This window comes from Columba livia, chromosome W (genome assembly GCF_036013475.1).
Source record: "Columba livia isolate bColLiv1 breed racing homer chromosome W, bColLiv1.pat.W.v2, whole genome shotgun sequence".
Classification (NCBI taxonomy): domain Eukaryota; kingdom Metazoa; phylum Chordata; class Aves; order Columbiformes; family Columbidae; genus Columba; species Columba livia.
In genome coordinates this window covers 16,752,886-16,775,252 of record NC_088641.1, presented here as the reverse complement: position 1 = coordinate 16,775,252, position 22,367 = coordinate 16,752,886, and the positions used below count along the sequence as shown (strand labels likewise).

At 40.9% G+C, this 22,367-nt stretch overlaps 1 protein-coding gene and 1 long non-coding RNA gene across 8 annotated transcripts in view; one reads left to right on the top strand and one right to left on the bottom strand.

Annotated features, from left to right (window-relative positions):
* LOC135577155 (nipped-B-like protein) overlaps nucleotides 1-20,091 on the bottom strand; it is a 187,763-nt gene extending 167,672 nt beyond the window's left edge. For 3 of the 7 annotated variants that reach the window (XM_065044954.1, XM_065044956.1, XM_065044957.1), the window contains exon 1: nucleotides 19,462-20,071. The gene's annotated coding sequence lies outside the window, so the exon portion shown is untranslated. Of the gene's footprint in view, nucleotides 1-19,461 lie in introns of all 7 variants that reach the window. The other 4 variants (XM_065044955.1, XM_065044960.1, XM_065044958.1 and 1 more) reach the window with 4 other exon arrangements.
* On the top strand, nucleotides 19,862-21,895 carry LOC135577156 (uncharacterized). Its single transcript, XR_010468738.1, has 2 exons — nucleotides 19,862-19,957; nucleotides 20,069-21,895. It is a non-coding gene; the product is annotated as an uncharacterized LOC135577156 (long non-coding RNA).
* Nucleotides 21,896-22,367: the final 472 nt, after the last annotated feature.

Genomic DNA, 22,367 nt, shown 5'->3' with positions numbered 1-22,367 from the left:
AAACAACTCAGAGCTGACCTCTAAAACGTCTGTATATATGTAGATAGTTAACCCATTATGTAACATTGTGTAAACAACACTCATCAATATATAGCATACTTAGAATTTACTCCTCACTGTCCACTGAAAATGGCTCATTTTTCACAGGTTCCTATTCCAGATATTAAGGGTAAGCTCTCCTCTAACATAAATTCTGTTCAGTGGACAGCCTGGCCTCCAACTCCTAATTATGCTTACATGCCTTCAAAGCAGTAACAGCTTCTGGGTGAAACATCAGGAATACTTTAGCAATGCTTCCAACACTGTCAGGTAATCCTCTTCAAAAAGCCTAATGACCCAAGATGTTTTATGATTCACGAATAACAGCACTAGTAAATACTAGAAAATAAGTAGCACTTATGTGAAGATGCACAGGCTTGAGTAGCAGTGTTTCTCAAAAATATTTATATTGTTTATATTCAAATATTTACTATTGTTCACTGGCCTGTCAAGAAGCAGAAATTTGACTGGGTTTTAGAAGGCAGTATGCAAAGATGCTTGATCAATATAAGATGTGGTGGACAGGGAGAGACACCTGTCCATTAAACTGCAGGTAGTTCTTTCAAGCTTTTAGCAAAAAAATCTTATGCTTGAATTCTGTGAACAAGGAATAAGGCTCATACAATGACAACATCCTTAAATCTCTCTATCTTTTTGAAAATTACCATCACAAAATTAAATGTATGATCAAATTTACTAAGAACAAGCATTTTCAAATTCCGTAACTACTGATATGGTTTGGTTTTGTTGCTTCTCTTCTCCTCTATTACAAAGGGATAATTTTGAACATAACATATGCAATCTGAAAGTTGTAATATAAAAATATGAAAAAGCCTTCTCCGATTCTTACCTTTCAGAAAAGAAAAAATAGAGAAAAATAATGTACATAAAAATGTCATGGTGTTAAAAATTCAAAGTGCATTCAGTAACAGCAAAATACTGGAAACAATTCTTAAACCAAGATTATCCCAAGCCAATAAGGGGAATCCTTAGAATAAATGACATCACCATCTCAATTTGGATAACAATGACAGTTAAAATCAGGGAAATAGGGAAATATGCAAAAGAATTAATATCATATCTTCATAAAGGTAAATTTAATGTATCAAGGTTTGGGGTTGGTTGCCTGTTTACATTTGTGCTTTTTTTTCTCCTTAACAGAATTCTCCTCATATTCTCTAAAATTGTCAAAGCCATAAGCCAAACTAGTTTCAGAGGTAAGAGTAACCTATTACAAGTAAATAATTTATTCCTAAGTTTGCCACTCCACCTAAATAGCTAAGTGATCCGACTTTTAACAAATGACAGAGCAATCCAAATTGAGTGATCATACTTTAACTTGAAAGACAGCAGCCTGTCCACACCACTAAACTAAAAATTACCATATAATTAAACATCACTAGCAGTCGCTGTTCAAAATAGGCTGACGTTCTTAATAGCAAAAGCACTTTAGCGCGAGACTGACAAGCAGGAATAGAGTTACAACAATAAATGTATAGAATGCATAATTTTAATCTTCTTACATTCATTTAACATAGTTCATGTAAGAAAAACTGTACCAAGTACTTAAAAAACTAAGTTTTGAACATAACAGAGCAAAACTTGATTACTTAAAGGATCTGCATGTTAAGTAACTTATTGATCGAAAGATTAAATACCTGCAGTTGCTTATATTTTCTGCATTGCTGTTTGTAGCATGACATATTCAAAACAATACTAATCTTTCTGTCAGCATGAACAGTAAGAAGAAATGGAGGCTTTTGTTTGAGTAGGACTAAAGATACCTCAAACCTATCCAGGCATATACAGCACTTAGTTTCAGTTGTAACCACTCTACAAAACTGCAATAGTCCAGCAAATTATTTAATCATAGGCTGTGTCAGATTTTATACTACTCACAATCAGACACAGTCCCACTAACAACAAAGTTCAATTAAGAATAGATCCCACATGTTAGGTAACACACAATGCAAAGGAAAACACCCTTCTTATCTAAAAGCTTTTCATTGAATTTTTTTTTAAGTTAATTCTTACACTTATAATACTTGTACGTGTTTTTAATCCCTCTGAAAAGCAATTCCATCACCTAGGTCAGCTAAGAAAGATTTCCCTCACTTTTACCAGTTTCAGCCTACATGCTCCAGCACCTGGTGCTTTGAGAAATTATGAACAAGCATTATAAGTCAGCCTTTGATCGTAGAAACTGAGACAATCTTTGAAACTGCCTAGATCAAGTACCACCAACAGTTTTGGAGATCAGGGTATAATTTTGTTTTAAGGATAACCTTACACAGGAATTCAGTGAGACCTACTAAGCAAATGGCAAATTCAAAGTTAAATCCAAAATACATGGTTACAGTAAAATTTAACCAGACTGTAAAAAAAATCTTTAAAAATATCGATTTGTATGCCGTTTCCCAAAAACAGTGTATTGCAATTCACTGTGTCATTTTGTTTTGAACTCTTGGTTAACTTAAAAATAAAAAAAAAAAAAAAAAATTCTTCTCCTATTGTCAGGATTTCTGCCAAAACTTGACTGAGCTCTCTTGACCAGTAGGTGGAAAAAGGCATTTCTTTACAATTTAATACCAGTCATTCAGTTTCAAGAGTCATAAGGCACAAGCTGCATATGATACCTGACTAGACAAAGGGTACAAAAATGCTCTCTGCCAATAATGTGCTGGAAACTTCAAAAGTTGCAAGGCTTTGGGATTTTTCTTTTATAATACCTCCACCTTCTACATCAGGGGTGTCAAACTCATTTTAACGGGGGGCCACATCAGCTTCGCAGTTGCCTCCAAAGGGCCAAATGTAATTTTAGTACTGTATAAATGCAGGAGTAACTACTCTCACTGAATTCCTGCGTAAGGTTATCCTTTATACTCCTACATTTTTACAGTATAATTTTGTAACTACTCCTACATTTATACAGTCCTAAAACTACATTTGGCCCTTTGAAGGCAACTGCGAAGCTGATGTGGCCCCCCGTTAAAATGAGTTTGACAGCCCTGTTCTACATCACCTGATGGAATTCAACAAGGGCAAGCGTAGGGTCCTGCACCTGTGGAGGAATAACCCCATGTATCAGTACAGGTTAGGGGTGAACCTTCTGGAAAGCAGCACTGCAGAGAAGGACCTGGGAGCTCTGGTGGACAACTGGTTGACCATGAGTCAGCCATGTGCCCTTGTGGACAAGAAGGCCAATGGTACCTGGGGTGCATTAAGAGAAGTGTGACCAGCAGGTCAAGGGTGGTTATCTTCCTCCTCTACTCTGCCCTAGTGAGGCCATATCTGGAGTACCGTGTCCAGTTCTGGGCTCCCCAGTTTAAGAAGGAATTACTGGAAGGAGTCCAGCAGCGGGCTATGAAGATGATGAAGGGGGTCTGGAGCATCTTTCTTATGATGAAAGACAGAGAGCTGAGTCTGTTCAGCCTGGAGAAGGCTGAGAGGAGATCTTATCAATGCTTATAAATATCTCAAGGGTGAGTGTCAAGAGGATGGGACCAGACTCTTTTCAGTGGTGCCCAACGATCAGATGAGAGGCAACAGGCACAGACTGAAGCATAGGAGCTTCCATCTGAATATGAAGAGAAGCTTCTTTACTTTGAGGGTGACAGAGCACTGGAACAGGCTGCCCAAAGAGGTTGTAGAACCTCCTTCTCTGGAGACATTCAAAACCTGTCTGGATGCATTCCTTTGAGACCTGCTCTAGGTGAACCTCCCTTTAGCAAGGGAATTGGACTAGATGATCTCCAGAGGTCCCTTCCAACCCCAACCATTCTGTCATTTGGTGATTATTCTTCCTCTAGGTTGCAGGCTAAGATTACGGTGCGATGCAAAAACTGAGAATGTTTACCTTGCAGTATTATGATGGCTTGTTCCTATAATAATATTTAGATAATTACAAAAGTTGTTTAAACTATACCTTTTTTTTAATTTCTATAAATAACATGACTACACTTTACATCATGCTAGACAGATCCAGCAGGAATTACTACAGTGAGTAAATATGCAGAGCCATAACTAAATAATCTTTAATAATAGTGACCTTAGAGTGCACAGTATGTTCCTACAACTCTCTAAGCTATTTGTCACCTAAATTATCATCATGAAAGTTCACCTACAGCTTTGCTTCAGCATATGCTAGAATCACCACTATTGCAGAACTAAACAGCTCAACATCTGTTTTACACCTAAGCCTGGGCAAGATCTGCAGAGTAGATAAGTCCAACCATACATGCATGCTTTGAACATGCCTAACACAAAACAAACTGAGTACTTCGCACTGCATACTAGCCACTGCCTCTATCCCTTCACTCAAAATCTTGGCAGGACAGAGGAAGGGCAATTGCTCAGGATATCAGACACAGATTCCAACAACCTCCTCAGTAGCGGGAGGTTCAAACATGCATTTGTCACTATCCATTAGTCTTCAATTGGCTCTAAGATTTTATGGGGTAGCAAGTATTCCCTTCTCCTCTTGTTGTAGTAGTACTATATCAAAGTGCTAAGAAAATTAATTAGAACAGTGAAAAGCCTAAAAGATGAAATAGATTATCAAATAAATTGATTTAAACTCTCAGAAGGTAGAAATATCTTCAATACTAACCCGTATGCATCCTTTACTCAGCACCACAGAAGTTGCAAGCTTCATTTTGCATGCTCACACATCTCAAACTTGTGACTGACACTCAGGGGCTGACCTGTTCAGCAGCAAAGTCCCTTTTTTATCTCACTCCAATTCCTTTTAATGATGCAGAAATCAAGATTACAAAATTTACTTACTGCACTGTGACAGCTGTTTTACAAGGCAATGCTTAAAAAGATATATTAAATACATTTCCATATGTTAAAATTCATATAACTGAAAAAAATTATGTTGAAGATCTGACTTTTAAAAAGCCCTCTAAAACAGAACATTCCACAAAGAAAAGTTGATATCAACAAATACTCAAACATTACTTTTTCTGTGTATCAAACTGAAAGCTTTCTAGATTTGTACCAGGAAATCCCATACCACCCCAGCTGAAAGATCACATTTGCAAAGTTTAATAAAATTTAATAAATACCCCTTGTGCTCAAGATTTCTGACAGTCTTTGGATTATATAATTGCATGACATTCCCCTCCCACCCCTGGGCCAAATCTTCATTCAGCTTACAGAAAGGATCTGCTCTGGAAAAGAATCAGAGGCTATTCATAAGGCTGTATGGTCTGTTGTATACATGACTCTCCAACTTAGAATAAAAATGCAAGAGAAGTATGAAGCGAAAGAGGCCACAGATCAGATAGCAAGAAACAGAAAAATGCCACTCTTGGCAATCTGATTCTATTTTTATTACTAATGGCAAATATTTCTGTGTTCCTTTCTTTCTGCATGCTCTGAAGCTGAATTTGAAAAAGCACTGATTATTCATATTTATGACCAAAATTAACAAAATCTGTTCTAATATTATCATACACATTATGATACACAAAAAAAATAATCAAATTAATTTCATATCCAGGTCCTACAGTTGCTCCAGTTGGACTTGCAAAGTTATAAAGACCAACTTTTGCATCTCAGTTCCAACCTGCATGACTACATGCTCTCCTCAAAAACATTAAACAAATAAGTATTTGTGAAGCATTCCAATATTACAATACACATTACAGAAAAGCCTGTGAGAAAATTGAGAATTCTGCCTCTAGAGCAGAGTTTAATAGCTTTGCTCAGCCAACCCTTGTTTTGTACTTCTAGCTTCTCAGGCAATTTGTTCTTCCCCTCTCTGGTCTCTCTCAGTACATACTTCCCACTCATTCCCATCCTTAAACTGTTTCCCTTGACTGTACACCTAATTCCATAGTACCCTTCAGTCTCAGTTTCTTGCTAAGGCTGTTTCATAGCTCTTCCTGTATCTTCACTACAGTTATATATGCCCAACCAGCTCTTTTATCCAGTCCTCTCAGATCAGTCATTACTTCCTTAGGAACTCCAAGCTCCTACTCTCCTCCCAGTTCCTGCCCCCTCATCTGTGTAAGTCTAGTTCCAGTTCACCACTCTTCTCCTCCATATGTTCACCCTTTCAGCCACCTGCAACCTCAGTTCTTGTCTTTTCCATATTCAAATGAATCAGCACTGTGGATAAGCAGGGAATGGACACCAGAAAACAAACACTCTGTACCACATCTCACTGTTTTGAACTATACTTATTAGAAAAGTCCTGTTGTGCATACAATATTTTGGGGGCCTGAGAAAGCTGGTTAATATTCAAGGTTCACCTCCTCCAAGCTCAGGAGCGAGGCATCCCAACAATCACTCTTCCCTTATCTAGCAACGCTGTGACCCCATCATAGAAGGCCACCAAATCTGTCAGGCACTTTCGGCCCTTAATGAAGCCATCTTGGCTGTCACCAATCACCTCTGTTTTTCATATGCCTTAGCATAGTTTCCAAGAGGATCTGCTCTGTGATCTTGCTGGGCAGAGCGGTGAGACTGACCAGCCTGTAGTTCACTGGGTCTTCTTTTTTTCCCTTTTTAAAAATGGGGGTTATGTTTCCACTTACCCAGTCAGTGGGAACTTCAGACTGCCACAATTTCTCAAATATGATGGACAGTAGCTTAGCAACTTCATCTGCCAGTTCCCTCAGGACCCGTGGATGTGTCTCATCAGGTCCCATGAACTTGTGCACCTTCAGGTTCCTTAAATGGTCTTGAACCTGATCTCCTACAGAGGGCAGTTCTTCATTCTCCCAGTCCCTGCCTTTGCCTTCTGCAACTTAGGCGGTATGAATAGAACAACTGCCAGTGAAGACTGAGGCAAAAAATTGTTGAGTACCTAAGCCTTCTCCATATCCCAGGTATCTGGGTCTCCCGTTTCCTTCTGGAGAGGGCCCACATTTTCTCTAGTCTTCCTTTTATCACCGACATAGCTATAGAAGATTTTCTTGTTGCCCTTGACATCCCTGGCCAGATTTAATTCTACCAGGGCTTTAGCTTTCCTAACCTGATCCCTGGCTGCTCGGACAATTCCTCCTCCCAGGCTACTTGCCCTTGCTTCTACCCTCTGTACACTTCCTTTTTGTGTTTGAGTTTGTCCAGGAGCTCCTTGTTTATCCATGCAGGTCTCCTGGCATTTTTGCCTGACTTCCTCTTTGTTGGGATGCCTCGCTCCTGAGCTTGGAGGAGGTGAACCTTGAATATTAACCAGCTTTCTCAGGCCCCTCTTCACTCCAGGGCTTTATCCCATGGTACTCTACCAAGCAGATCCCTGAAAAGGTCAAAGTCTGCTCTCCTGAAGTCCAGGGTAGCAAGCTTGCTGTGCACCCTCCTCGCTGCTCAAAGGATCTTGAATTCTACCATTTCATGGTCACTGCACCAAGACTGCCTTTGAGCTTCACATTCCCCATCAGCCCCTCCTTGTTGGTGAGAACAAGGTCCAGCATAGCACCTCTCCTCATTGGCTCCTCTGCACTTGGAGAAGGAAGTTATCATCGATGCATTCCAGGAAACTCCTGGATTGCTTATGCCTTGCTGTGTTGTCCCTCCAAACAGGTATTGGGGTGGCTGAAGTCCCACATAAGGAGCAGGGCTTGTGAACATGAGGCTGCTCCTATCTGTCTATAGAGGGCCTCATCAGCTTAATCTTTCTGGTCAGGTAGCCTGTAGCAGACCCCCACTATAATGTCACCTGTCCCTGCCCTCACTTTAATCCTGACCCATAAGCTCTCGGTTGGCTCCTCATCCATCCCCAGGCAGAGCTCCATGCGCTCCAGCTGGTCATTGACATAGAGGGCAACACCCTCTCCTTGTCTCCCCTACCTGTCCTTCCTAAAGAGCCTGTATCCTTCCAACACTCCAGTCATAGGAGCCATCCCACCATGTCTCCATGATACCAATAAGATCATAGAGATGCGTGTATGCCTACAGGGCTAACTCCTCTTGTTTATTCCCCATGCTATGTATATTTGCATAGAGGCATTTAAGTTGGGCCCCTGATGAATCTGACTTACTGGCTGGAATTCCTTTATGCTGCTCTCCAGGTGCTCTCTTGCTGACCTGTGACCCTTCTCCAGGCCCTGGGCATCTATTGCTGGCACTGGCATCAAGCTGGCAGGAATGCAATGGACTGAGGTTCCCCTCCCTCAGCAACTCTAGTTTAAAGCCCTCTTCACCAGCTTGGCAAGCCTATGACCAAAGATGTTCTTCCCCTTCTCTGACAGATGGACCCCATCAGCCCTCAGTAGACCAGGTTCCTCAAAGCAAGTCCCCATGGTCTAAGTAGCCAAACTCCTGGCTGTGGCACCAGTCCTGTAACCGTTTGTCGATTAGCCAGATTTGACTTGCCCTTTCAAACCCCTGCCCTTTGACTGGGTGGATTGATGAAAAAAAGCTACTTGTGCTCTAGAGTCCCTTACTGCCACTCCCAAGGTTCTGTAATCCTTCTTGATACTCCTCAGACTGCTGTATCACCGGTGCCCACATGCAACAACAGCAGCAGATAATAGTCAGTGTACTGCATGAGGCACCCAAGGTTCATATCCCCTGGTAAGCAGCACATCTCTCTAGAGTGTGTGCCAGGTCAGCAAACGGGTGCCTCCATACCTCTCAGAAGATAATCACCTGCTACTATCACCCGTTGCCTTTTCTTAGTTGCTCTGGTTGTTATACAAGGAGCAGATTGGGCTGCCTTACTCAGCTCCAGTGTCTCTCCTGATACGATGGGTCTTTCAGTCTGCAGAGCGGTGAAGCAGTTCTGCAAGGGCAGTCCAAGCTCTGGGGTCTCTTCCTCTTGCTGGTCCTTGTCATTGCAAGCTTCCATTCTTCTGCACTATCAGCCCCCCTCCCTTCTGTGTGTGCCAGTGGGGAAGTTTTTGGCTGCTTGGCCACGGGCTGTGGGTCCACTGCAGACTGCGCTTGGAACCAGCTACCTAACTCCTTTTCACCCTCAGTCACCCTCACCTTCTCAGCCTTAATAAATAATAGCATGGAAGATTTCAGCCCAAATTACTCAAGTTTAGCAAAGTCAGAAGTAAAATCAGTGCCTTTAAACATTAAGTGTTAAGAAACTGAGAGAAGTCACTACCAGCCTCACTTATACAAAACAAGCAGGAAACAACATGCATCCTTAAAGTTGACTAGCAACTCCATCAAGTAACTTCTCAATTGCTCATAACTGCCAAATCTTAATAGGATACACTGAAGTTTCTCTGTGTTACAGGTTATGCCTCAACAACAGCATTTAAGGAACCTGCCAGGAAGAACCAATCATCACTGAGAATGCTAGTACAAGGAAATTCCTTTCTCATGATTAAAAAAAAACACAACACACCAACCTAGCACCCACTGTAGTAAGAAGTTATCATATCTCCTTAGTTTGAACTAGGAATTTGACAAATCATCAGGCAGATTTTTAGTTTTCCCTTCAGAAAACTAAATCAAAGTTAAACTGATTTTAGACCTCCACAAAGCACTGTCCATTAGCTCTCACCACAGTCTTATTAAATTTTCCCAGCTTTAAGACTGCAAAAGGCATGTTCTAGCTTTTTTCTCTACAGGTGCCAAGATAGTTGCTGTACACAGCATCTGATGAGGGCTCTCTAAATTTCCCCTCATCATTAATATCCAGAAAGCATATTTGAAGAAAAAGAGGAAGCAATGTATCTGAATGGAAGATAACATAGAAGACAGTGGAACAGTCTCTATTAAAACCTAAGACCTGAAAACAAAATTTCAGAGAAAGTATTTGTAACCTCATCCTTTTGGAGTACCTGGTCAACACAGAGGAGAGATTGTTAGCTCAAACATGAGAGATAGGGGTTACACTGTCACAAACACATTTACATTCAAAGAACATGATAAAGAACAAAAAAGTTATAACTATAAAATGAAGCATTAAAGTATTAAGAAATGTCAGAATTATGTTTGCTTACACCTACAATTCAGTCCCTTGTGCATTATAATAGTCATTCATTAAATTATCATATATTGGTTTTGTTATTCACGGGATCCCTGCCTCATATATGCCATATATGACATATGAAACAAATCAGAGTTAGCAGTAAACAGAGATGCCTTCTTTGGGACATTACACTTTTTTACTAAGGATTTTGAGTAAAATGTAGTTAATAAATCCAGTCAATTAAAAAAAGTTTCCCATCCAAGAGATCTTTTTCTGCAAACTACCAGTTCGTAAAAAACAACTCTTCTTAAAAAAAAAAGTAAGTGCAGCTTATTTTCACAGAAAATTTCCATCACAAGGAAAGAGATAAATAAAAGTTCTACCTGTTCCATAATATACCCACAGCTTCTGGGTCATGCCTAGAGCATATGATTAGAACATAAAAAGCCATATGGGGAAGGAAAAACTCAAGAACTTCTTGGCCTGATACACATCAGGCATTTGAACCTGGACTTCCTGTATCCCAAAAGCAATATTCTGGCTTGGAACATGCTTACTACAACTCTCTACAGTCTTGCATTCCTAAGAGAGCCATACAGCAACTGGACAACAAACTGACATCACAATGAAATTGTCTGACCACTAGACTGCAGAGGTTTCCATTGAACCAGTTTACATGAACTGCAACAATTATCAAATGAAGAGGCAGAGTTTTATCCCTAACAGTCAATAACCAATGCTTAGAATACTCTCCAGGGTTGTTAGTTCCTGCTGAAAGTTAACAGAATAATAGTTTGAACCTCTGTCTCCAATACTAGTGGATGAAATATTGAACATAAGCCAGTAACGTGCACTTGCAGCCCAGATGGCAAATCGTATCTTGGGCTGCATCAAATGAGTGTAGTCAGAAGATCGAGGGAGGTCATTCTGCCCCTCTACTCTGCTCTGGTGAGACCCTAGCTGGAGTACTGCGTCCAGCTCTGGAGCCCCAAAGCAGGAAAGACATGGAACCTGTTGGAGAAGGGCCAGAGGAGGCCACCAAGATGATCAGAGGAATGGAACATCTCTGCTATGAGGAAAGTCTGAGAGAGTTGGGGTTGTTCAGCCTGGAAAAGAGAAGGCTCCAGAGAGACCTTATTGCGGCCATTCAGTACTTAAAAGGGGCCTATAAGAAAGATGGGGACAGACTTTTTAGCAGGGCCTGTTACAGCAGGACAAGGGGGAATGGTTTTAAACTACAGGAGGGGAGATTCAGGCTAGACATGGAAGAAAATTTTTTTTTTTTTTTTTTTTACTACAATGAGTGTGGTAAAATACTGGAACAGGTTGCCCAAGAGGTGGCAGATGCCCCATCCCTGGAGACATTCAATCCCAGGCTGGACGGGGCTGTGAGCAACCTGATCTGGGTGAAGATGTCCCTGCTTATTGCAGGGGGGTTGGACTAGATGAGCTTTGAAGGTCCCTTCCAACCCAAACTATTCTATGATTCTATTCTATAATACTGCAAGCAAGTCATTTAATTACTTGCAGGATTTGGTTTATTATCTAGTTGTTTTCTCTGTTCTTTCAGATAAACTTCCAAGAGATTTTGGTTTCCTCACAATATGGACAATGATTCTTGTAATTTTTCAGGACAGGAAATATTCTTGTCCAGCTCTTGGCATGGTCAAGACAGTTGAAACCAAATAGATTTTTAAGGCCATCAGCAAAAACTCATTCTATGCTTCTCCGGAATCGACCACGAGAAACAATAAGCCTGACATGTTGAAATGCAAGGCAACCACAACCAAAAATAAAGTCAAAGAAAACAATGTTATGAACTTCCTAAGTGCTGTAAAGTAACTCTCAAAATCTGAAGAATAAAGCATGTCAAATTACACAAAATTCATAAGCAATTTTCAAACTCACTATTGGACTCCGTTTCAGTCTTCCATCTGTAAAACTAAATTAATATTTTACAGATGTGCAAAAAATCTCATTTGTGAAGTGCAGATGCATATTTTGAGATAATTCCTACAAATGAATAGATTAAAACACTGCAGCATTAAAGAAAGATTTGAACGGTATACAGCAGGTAATAAAGCAGTAGGCTGCACACTGAATGACAAAGAAAAACAAATACATCAACAAGGTTATAAACAGTATACAAGTCAGCTATGATTTCCCAAGCACTGTATAAGGCATTGAATTGGGGCCATGACGGTAAAGAGAAAAGATAGTAATGAAGTTAAAGGCCCAGCATATGGAGAAGAAAGAAAGATAACATTTGTTTCTACCATCTTAGTCTGCTCTTCCCTTATCTGAGTACCTGACTTTGCAGCCTAGTGTTTTTTAACACTGTTCCTGTAAAACGCATTGCATGTCTACACATACAGACTCCTACAAGAAAAAAAGTGCTTCAAATCAAGCCACAGCAGTAGTATGAAAAACAAAAACATCTGCCCGTATAAAGAATTTTGAGATCTCTGATTGGAAAGCCACTTAAAACAAACTGATACACATAGTAAATACAGAAAAATTAAATTTCTCTTGAATTTTTTCCTGCTTAAAGACTTAAACATGAAAAATGTTCTTCAGTGTTTTGATTTCGTTTTTAAGTTATTCATATGAACCAAGTAGTCACCTTCAAGTACAGCCTCAACAACTTTGTTCAATTTCACTGGAATTCCTTTTATTTTCTACACAGAGTTGGGCCAAAATCCTTTCTCACTTCCCTTTTGGGAGCGAGATTTTCCATAGTGAACAGTAGTGACAGGAAGTGAGACACAAACCATAGGTACTGCACAACCTCCTCAAACACAATTTCCTCACTCCTGGGGTGCAGCAGATATCAATATAAAGCACTTTTCTTCAACATACGTCAGAGGTCAGGACCAATTATGAAGAAGTATGCATGTAACACTAATAAAATAAAACCAAATATATAAACTAATTATATTAAAGGTTTTCAAAATATAAGCCTTTAACAACTGTCACAGAATCACAGAATGTTAGGGATTAGAAGGGACCTCAAAAGATCATCTAGTCCAATCCCCCTGACGGAGCAGGAACACTTAGATGAGGCTGCACAGGAACGCATCCAGAAAGATCTTTAATGTCTCCAGAGTAAGAGACTCCACAACCCCCCTGGGCAGCCTGTTCCAGTGCTCTGTTACCCTTAATGAGAAGAAGTTTCTTCTCAAATTTAAGTGGAACCTTCTTGTGTTTCAGTTTGAACCCATTACCCCTTGTCACCAAGAAGAGCCTGGCTCCATCCTCATGACACTCACCCTTCATACATTTGTAAACATTAATAAGGTCACCCCTCAGTCTCCTCTTCTCCAAGCTAAAGAGACCCAGCTCCCTCAGCCTTTCCTCATAAGGGAGATGCCCCACTCCCTTCAGCATCTTTGTTGCCCTGTGCTAGACTCTCTCCAGCAGTTCCCTGTCCTTGAACTGAGGGGCCCAGAACTGGACACAATATTCCAGGTATGGTCTCACCAGGGCGGAGTAGAGGGGAAGGAGGACCCCTCTCCACCTACTAACCACCCCCCTTCTAATACACCCTAGGTACCATTGGCCTTCCTGGCCACAAGGGCACAGTGCTGGCTCATGGTCACCCTGCTGTCCAACAGGACCCCCTGGTCCCTTTCCCCTACGCTGCTCTCTAATAGGTCATTCCCCAATTTATACTGGAACCTGGGGTTGTTCCTGCCCAGATGCAAGGCTCTACACTTTCCCTTGTTATATTTCATTACATTTTTCCCTGCCCAACTCTCCAGCCTGTCCAGGTCTCACTGGATGGCAGCACAGCCTTCTGGCATGTCAGCCATTCCTCGCAGTTTGGTGTCATCAGCAAACTTGCTGATAGTAAGTACACTCTGTTCCTCGTCCAAATCATTCATGAATATATTGAATAATATTGGCCCCAGTACTGACCCCTGAGGCACTCCACTAGATACAGGCCTCCAACTAGACTCCGCCCCATTGACCACGACTCTCTGGCTTCTTCCCTTCAGCCAGTTCGCAGTTCACCTCACTACCCGATTGTCCAGACCGCACTCCCTCAGTTTAGCTGTGAGGATGCTGCAGGAGACTGTGTCAAATGCCTTACTCAAGTCAAGGTAGACCATGTCCACTGCTCTGCCATCAGCTATCCACCTCGTTATGTCCTCATAAAAGTCAATGAGGTTGGTCAAGCACAACTTCCCCTTGGTGAAGCCATGTTGACTGCCCCTAATGACCCTCTTATCCTTGATGTGCCCTGAGATGGCACCAAGGATAACTTGGTACATCACCTTACCAGGGATGAAGGTGAAGCTGACCGGTCTATAGTTACCCGGGTCCTCCTTCTTGCCCTTTTTGAAGACTGGAGTGACATTTGCTTTCCTCCAGTCCTCAGGCACCTCTCCCATTTCCCAAGACTTGGCAAAGATGATGGAGAGCAGTCCAGCAATGACCTCAGCCAGCTCCCTCAGCACCCACAGGTACATCCCATCCAGACCCATGGATTTATGGATGTCCAGATTGTCTAACTGCTCCCTAAGCCAGTCCTCATCAACCAAAGCAAACTCCTCCATTGTCCTGCCTTCCTCTGGGGCCTCAGAGGTACGGGGCTCCTCAGGACAGCCTCCAGCAGAGTAGACAAAGGAGCGTTCAGTAACTCTGCCTTCTCTGTATCTTCTGTCACCAGGGCACTCACCTCGTTCATCAGTGGGCCCACATTGCCTCTGGTGGTAGTTTTATCTGCCACGTATTGGAAAAAGCTCTTCCTGTTGTCTTTGACCCCTCTCGCCAGGTTTAATTCTAAGGAGGCCTTAGCTTTTTTAATTACCTCCCTACACTGTCTGACAACAGCCTTATATTCTTCCCAAGTGGCCAGCCCCTCCTTCCATGATCTATAAACTCTCCTCTTCCACTTGAGCATACACAGCAGCTCCCTGTTTAACCACACAGGTCTCCTGGCTCCCTTCCTTGACTTCCTACATGTCAGGATGCTCTGATCTTGTGCCCAGTAGAAGCAGTCCCTGAACACTAACCAACTATCTTGGGCCCCTTTACCTTCAAGCAGCCTTGCCCATGGGATTTCCCCTAGCAATTGCCTGAAAAGGCCAAAGTTTGCCTTGCTGAAGTCCGGGGTTGCAATTCTGCTTGCTATTCCGTTTCTGCCACACAAGATGCTGAACTCCACCATCTCATGGTTGCTGCAACCAAGGCAGCCCTCAACCTTTGCCGCTTCAACCAGACCCTCCTTGTTAGTGAGGATGAGGTACAGCAATGCACCTCTCCTAGTCAGCTCCTCCACCATTTGCAACAGAAAGTTATCATCAAGGCACTGGAGGAACCTCCTGGACTGTGACTGGCTGGCTTAGTCCTTCCAGCAAACATCAGGGAAGTTAAAATCACCCACAACAACCAGGGCCTGTGACTGTGAGACTGCTCTCAGCTGCCTGTGGAAGGCCTCATCAACTTCCTCTCCCTGATCTGGTAGCCTATAATAGACACCCACAACAGTATCATCCCTGCCAGCCTGCCCCTTAATTCTCACCCATAGACTCTCAACTCGCCCCTCATCTGTACCTAGACAATACTCAATACATTGTAGTTGCTCTCTCACGTAAAGAGCAACTTTTGCAATTGTCATTTGAAAAGGACTTATCTTTTTGATTATTAAAAAGGATCGTTGTTATGCAGTGTTATTAGCAATAATACACGCGTCACCAATTTTGGGTATTTCCTTGTAGATACCTCTGTGCAACTGAGTGCTCATTACTGTTGATGATTCAAAATCAGAAGCTAACCTAACCTGTACTACTTCTAATAAAGGCAAATGAAAGGCAAGATTGAAAATAAGCCATATCATATTGAAATGAACAGTTTTTTTTCCAAGTGTTAAATATTTCTCTTGATGTATTTTGCAATACTAAAAAGTTGTTCTAACACTGGATGATCCACCACACATCTACCAGACACCAAATTCTGAAGTTATCACAACTCCTATTTTTCCAGTTAAGTATGCCCATAATTGCTGTTGAAATGTCCACACATTGAGGAATATTATATAGTCCTCTAGAATAAATCCTAGAAAGCATAAATTTTTGAATTTGAAAACAATTTCTTTTCTCTATCTAGATATTCAGAACAGAAGTATATTTTTTTCCTTCTAGTTACTAGCAATTGTCCAATAACTTTGCATTTTTTGTGCAATAGTTATGAAGAAAATGTTAATATAAATTTAATATCATTACTTTAACATTTTGTAATATATGCACACAAAAGTACCACACTTCCCACTGAACACACAGAAAATTGCAATAGGAAACTTGTTATACCAAATCCTGGCTCAAATCAATTCACAGTTTGACTATTTTTCATCTAACATCCTTCAAATTATAATATATTTATATTATAGAGGAATTCATACGTGAAACATTTAGGATTAAGGCTGTATTACCTTAATGGTCATACAAAAGAAAAAAAAAAAAAAAAAAAAAAAAAAACACAAAAACACACAACCCACACAGTCATTTCCTCAGGTTAGAACCATCTATTGCCTTGATTCTGCATGAAGAGTCATATGAACATTAATGTACACAGAGTCTCAAACATGCAACAAGGTTACACCAGGGTACATCTACTCTTACGTGGAACAGGGATCTGCAAGTAGTTTTAGTGGTATAATTTTAATTCTCTGATCCTGTTCTGTTTCTCCTAAATCAAAATGTAAAAAAAAAAAATGTTTAAAAAGTATAAAAACAGCTTTAAAAAATAGCAAAGGTTAAGAAAAAAAAATAAAACCTGTACAGAGGAGAAATTCAAAATGTACAAGGCAGTCAAAAGCACAAAATAAAAGATAACAAGAAAATATTTAATATTTTCCTCTTTCGGTTAAAATAATTGTTACAACTAACACCTTGAGAAAAATTAATTTCGTATTTCTATAGCATGAATAAAATAACTACATCCTTCTTAAGCAGCTAGCTCTTGAGATAAACAGTGGACCAGTATAAACCCCTACCACTAGGGAAAAAGAAGTATGAAAGTAACAGTCCTGCTTCCCACACACTCTCTAAATACAATCTGAACCAAAAATAAGTTATCTTATAAACACTTCCACATTAACTATTTCTGTATGCTATATATATTTTTCTAAGATAAATTTAAAACTACATAAACTGTGATAATGCAACTAATTCAGAATTAACCTCATATGGCTCAGAAGAACAAAATCAAAAAACTCATTACAAATTAAAAATAGGCATAATCTGAAATTTCCATCTATAAATACTTCTATTTTTCACACCAGAAAAGTGCATACTGTACGATGAAAAAAAAAAAAAAAAAAAAAAAAAAAAAACACAACACACACACACCATAAACACAACCCTGGCAAGATAAACTTGACAGGTACTACATAACCACAGTAGCTCATTTCCTGCTCTTATCTGGAATATTTAAAGCAAACCTCCTTAAATGAAATGTAAGTCAGAGAAGTTCATTACTGTTAGCTTAACCAACACATTTTTATTAAAATAAGAGCTGTTTGAAACAGAGAACAAAATAAATGCTAGAGCTCATGCTGCTTCCTGACAATGAAAACTACCCAAGAACTAAAACTACTGCATAGTCCTTTCTTTCCTGTAAAGCAGTTACACTCGGCCTCTACATACATACAGACTCTACATACAGACTCTACGTACTACAGACCAAAAGAAAACAGCAATTCAGCTACACACAGAAATAGGGACAGTTGGAGATAACTAGCAGCTTCCTCTGCAACTCACAAAGTTTAAAAATAAAAAGCTCCTTTTTCGAGGCGTAAATAGTTCCTCTCCACGCACATAGGCCTGAGGCCCTGTTGCAAACAGTGTCTAACAGGACCAGGCAGCACAAAGACAGGAATGGGAGATTAGTAGGAGGGAGGGAGGGAGGCCGGGATTGGGGCTCAGCAGGATCTTCAGGCTTTTTAAAATTCAAACTGATCCCTGACCAATACGAATCACAGACATGCTAGTGACTACTACACAGATTTACAGCATTAAAAACACAGTTTCTATGTGACAGCTATATTAACTTTACCCTTTTAAACATTTATCAGGGCACTCAGAGACATGATAGCAGAGTTTATAAGATTCTAAACACAATATACCAGAAAGTCACTTTACTAGACACATTAACCACTTATTATTACAACAGATCTGCCTGAACAACTAAAAAAAAACTACTAAAGAATTGAAAAACTATGTAATGTTGATAGTTGTTTGCCATCTACTATTTCCTTTCTATATGAAAGATGAAAATTGGTATCTTAAAATTTCCCTCAATTATGTAATTTCTGTAGGAGTATTTCTATTATTATTTTAAAACTACCTCAGTTTTTAATAACACCCTCAACTCTACCACACAGTAAGTCCAATATTTACTGTAAATATTAGCTACATTTATAAATAAAGACCTGACACTTAATCAACCATCATTTACAAAACACATTTCACCTGTTAAAATGACACCTAATTATATATTCAAACATCATGGACACAAACAGCCAATAACAACCTCAGGATCTCAAAGTGATATGGCCCAACAAGAAAGGATGACACTTACTAAGTGTTCCTCACTTTTCACTTAATTAAATTTACTTTTAGTACTTAGGGTAAGATCTCATCTTTGCCTTGGCCCCTGAAATGTCATAAACATAGCACTTAACAGAAAATGAGAGAGGGGTCGTGTGCAAAGAGTATAAAACAGTATTTCATCTGAATTTAGCACATATTCCTGTAAAGTACACAGCACATGAACACTGAGATTGTGTGGAGTACCTGACACAATATGCTTGTCTATCTGTATTTCCTGAGTCTGCAGGTATCTGCGTTGTGTCAATCACCCCACAAGCGCTAGTTTTACGCTATAAACATACTAAGTGATTTACGCACTAGTCAATCGCTATATTATTTAGAGATTAAACCTCTGCACATTTTAAATACACATGCATTCAAACTTTTGATTGTTCAGAACAGAGTTGGTTAGAAGGAGAAAGTAACAGCAAAGAGAGCTGATACTTTTGTTTCTGGGTAGTTACATTGTCTCTCTTCCCCTATTCCTCCACTTACTCCTTTCCCGCTTCAGAAAGCTGTCTGCACTGGAATCTTCCTTCCTTACCCTCGTGAAGTTGTAAATATGGCAAAAAGATCAGTACACATTTGCGACTAGTTGTATTGTTTCCTCCTCCTCCTGCTCCTCTCCTGGTTGAGGCCTGTCACTGAGAAGCTGCTTCGCCTTTCTAATCTCCGAGCTAGAGTAAAGGTGCTGGCCGGCGGGCCTGCGCTCTCCACCGGGCCTGGGCCCCTCAGCAGCCCAGGAGAAAACAATCTCCTCCACCAAAACCAAGCAAGCAGAAAGGGGGGCTGCTAAATAAACATTTCTGGTTACCACTTATTCCCCTCTACCCCGGATAACAGCTAATCCCCTCTGCTCCCGGCAGTGCTGGGCCGCCTGGGCTGGGAGGCCCAGCCCGCTGCTGGAGAAGACAGGGAGGGGAAAGGGAGACAAGGAGGGGGAATTACCTGAGCAAATCGGCGTCTGAATCCAACGAGAATCCGAGAGAGGGGAAGAGAAATCCGTGCCCTCTCTCCTCAGAGGAGCTGCCGCCGCTGCTAGGCCGCCGCCACCGCGGAGCAGGCAGAGGAGGGAAGATAATATAACAACAATAATCCGGGCCGAGAGGGGGGCTGGCTCCTCTTCCGTCTCCTCAGTGCAGCGAACATGTAGAGCTAGGGTGTGAGCGGCTGAGACAAATCTCTTACCCTTTAGCCTGCTTCACAACATCAACCCGGGCCAAACCGAACCGGTTCCGAGACACACTCCAAGCCGCAGGAGGGGTTAGTCGGGGGGAAGAAGAAGAGGAGGAAGAGGAGGAAGAGGAGGAGGAGGAGGAGGAGGAGGAGGAGGAGGAGGAGGGGCGGGGGGGGGGGGGGGGCGGCGGCAACTGCCAATGGGCCGCCGCCGCTTTCTCTGGATACGCGAGTGCAGGAGGGTGGGGGAGGTGGCAACCTGGGCACAGTGAGTCGGTACCGAGCGGGGAGTGGGGGAGGGGGAAGAACAAGAGGGGAAGGAAGAGGAGGAGAAAGAAAAGGATCCGATCCTGTGTGTGTCTCTCTCGCTCCCTCTCAGAACAAAATGCCGACCGGAAGTGCAGCTGCAGGAATGACTCCCTCCACCGGAGCCAAACACCAACAGCCTCCGTTGACTCTTACTCGCTCAACCAGCGTCGCTTCCGCCGCCACCGCGTTGCTCTACGCTGTTTCTCTCCCAGCTCCTCTGCATCCATTCCCTCCGTCTTTCCTCGTCAGGCAGCGGCGGACACAACCGAGTCTTCACCGTGTAGCTGTCTCTTCCCCTCCCCGTCAGCTGCTGCCTGAGTTTCTCTTTCTCTCCCCTTCTGATGTGCGGAACAAGACCGGAGTTTATGCTTAGGCCTGCGCTAAGAGGAAGGCAGCCAGTGATTTGAGATGAAGTGACCGTTAAAAGAAACACACGTTTTAGGTCTTATTTTTGCCTTCCTTAGGGATGGTGGGGAGGAATGCAAAATGCCACCTCGCAGGAGGCAGACTTAAAAAGGCGTCTTAAAATGAACCCACAAAGGTGGCAGTCCTGTCTGTCTGTCCGTCCACCCCTGCCCCAGCGGATGAGATGTGTCAGACCTGGGACACTTGCAGGAGTTACTGTTCTCATGTCCGTCTCTGTGGGTGTAAATAGTCGGCGTCGCAGGAACTGAAACACCCAATGCTGAGACCATTGCCGGGGCGAGGGATTTTCAGGTGGACGTACCGAACTGGAGTGGCTTTTGAAAACTTTTTTGGACAAACACGGGGAAAAATGCAGATGGAGGGCCCTTTGCTGGAGGCTGATGGTCCCCACCACCACCAGATTTACTGGAAATATTTTAATTATAGGTTGTAAAGGAGTGTTTGGTGAAAGAGAATGTCTTAGTCTGAAAGGTTTTCTGGTTTTCCTCTGTACAGGTAAAACTGTGAATAATCATAGAACGAGATAATAGCATTTATATCTGATGAACTATGTCTTTTCCTACTAATGTCATTTTGTTTCTCAGTACTTGGACAAAAATCCTTTGATTTTTAGAAGAAGCCTTCCTTGTCTGTGGACTTCAAGATTCAGCCATACAATTGGACACAGTCAGCTTTAAATACCCTGTGATATATAAACACATCCTTTCAGCTCTGGATGAATATTATTTGCACAAAAGGATACTGTCTTACACCAACGCACCTGAATCTTTCCTGAATAATGCTCTGTCTTTAATACAGATTTAAAATGTCTCTCTCAATCTTAAAGAACTATTAAATTTGTAATGTTGGATGAATCAAAGTTTATTTTACAAGTGTATGTCGTTTTGTTTGAAAGGACAGAAATGAAGATGGCACTGGAGAATACAGTAATTCAGTACTGAAAATACTAATATCTAATGGGTACATGCTCATGTAAGTTTAATGGAAACAGAATATACTGGGCTCTGAAAAAAAAATGAATTCTATAACTTTGTTCCAAGTTAATATAAAAGGTCCCAATCCTATAATTGTTTATTAATTCGCAACTTCAAGTTATCCATTTGAAATAAAGGTAAATAATTGGTGTAGTAAATGAAATATGTTCATAAGTCTTTGTGCTTAATTTAATACAGTGCAGCTCTGTAAGTCAAGGGGGAAAATATTTATCCTCTTATTTTGGTTACAAACTAAAGTTTAATAAACTACCAAGAGTTCACATACACATATGTATGTGGACATATACATCTATGAATTCCAAGGAAAATGTGATTCTAAAATGACAAAGTTGGAGGCCCAGGAATACTTCAATCTACTTCTAACTGATTGTTACCAATTCATGTTGATAGAGTCTTTATGTGATTTCAGTAACTTTATATCACTTTTTTTTTCTTAATTGTTGATTTAATGTGTTAATAAAATGTAAATACCGAAATTTTTATTTACTTCCATATCAAATATGGTTTAGCCAGTACAAACAGCATGGTAAGACACAACACCTTTTTTACTCCTTTGTTTCTGTTGGAATTTTCCATTGAGAATGACACTGGACCATTTTATGTTTTTAAAATCCTAAAAGAATTTGTAGAAACATCTATTTTGTCTGAATACTATGATGTTATTACCTGCACAAGAAAACAACTAATTTAAGTCATTAGTTGTTTTAGAAGGTGGTGTTGTAACACACATGAGCAAATCAGGATTTTTTTTTTTCATTAAGGGAAATTAAATACTTAAATATGTTTTATTCCGTTAGATATTACTGTAATCGACTTTTTAAAAGTGCAAATTCTTCAACTGCATTCAACAAGTGGTTCCTTCTATTCCTTTTGTCTTCAAAGGTCCACTCATAAGAATTTATTGCGGAATGAAGGCTCACTATGTTCCTAAAAATATTTTAGTATGCA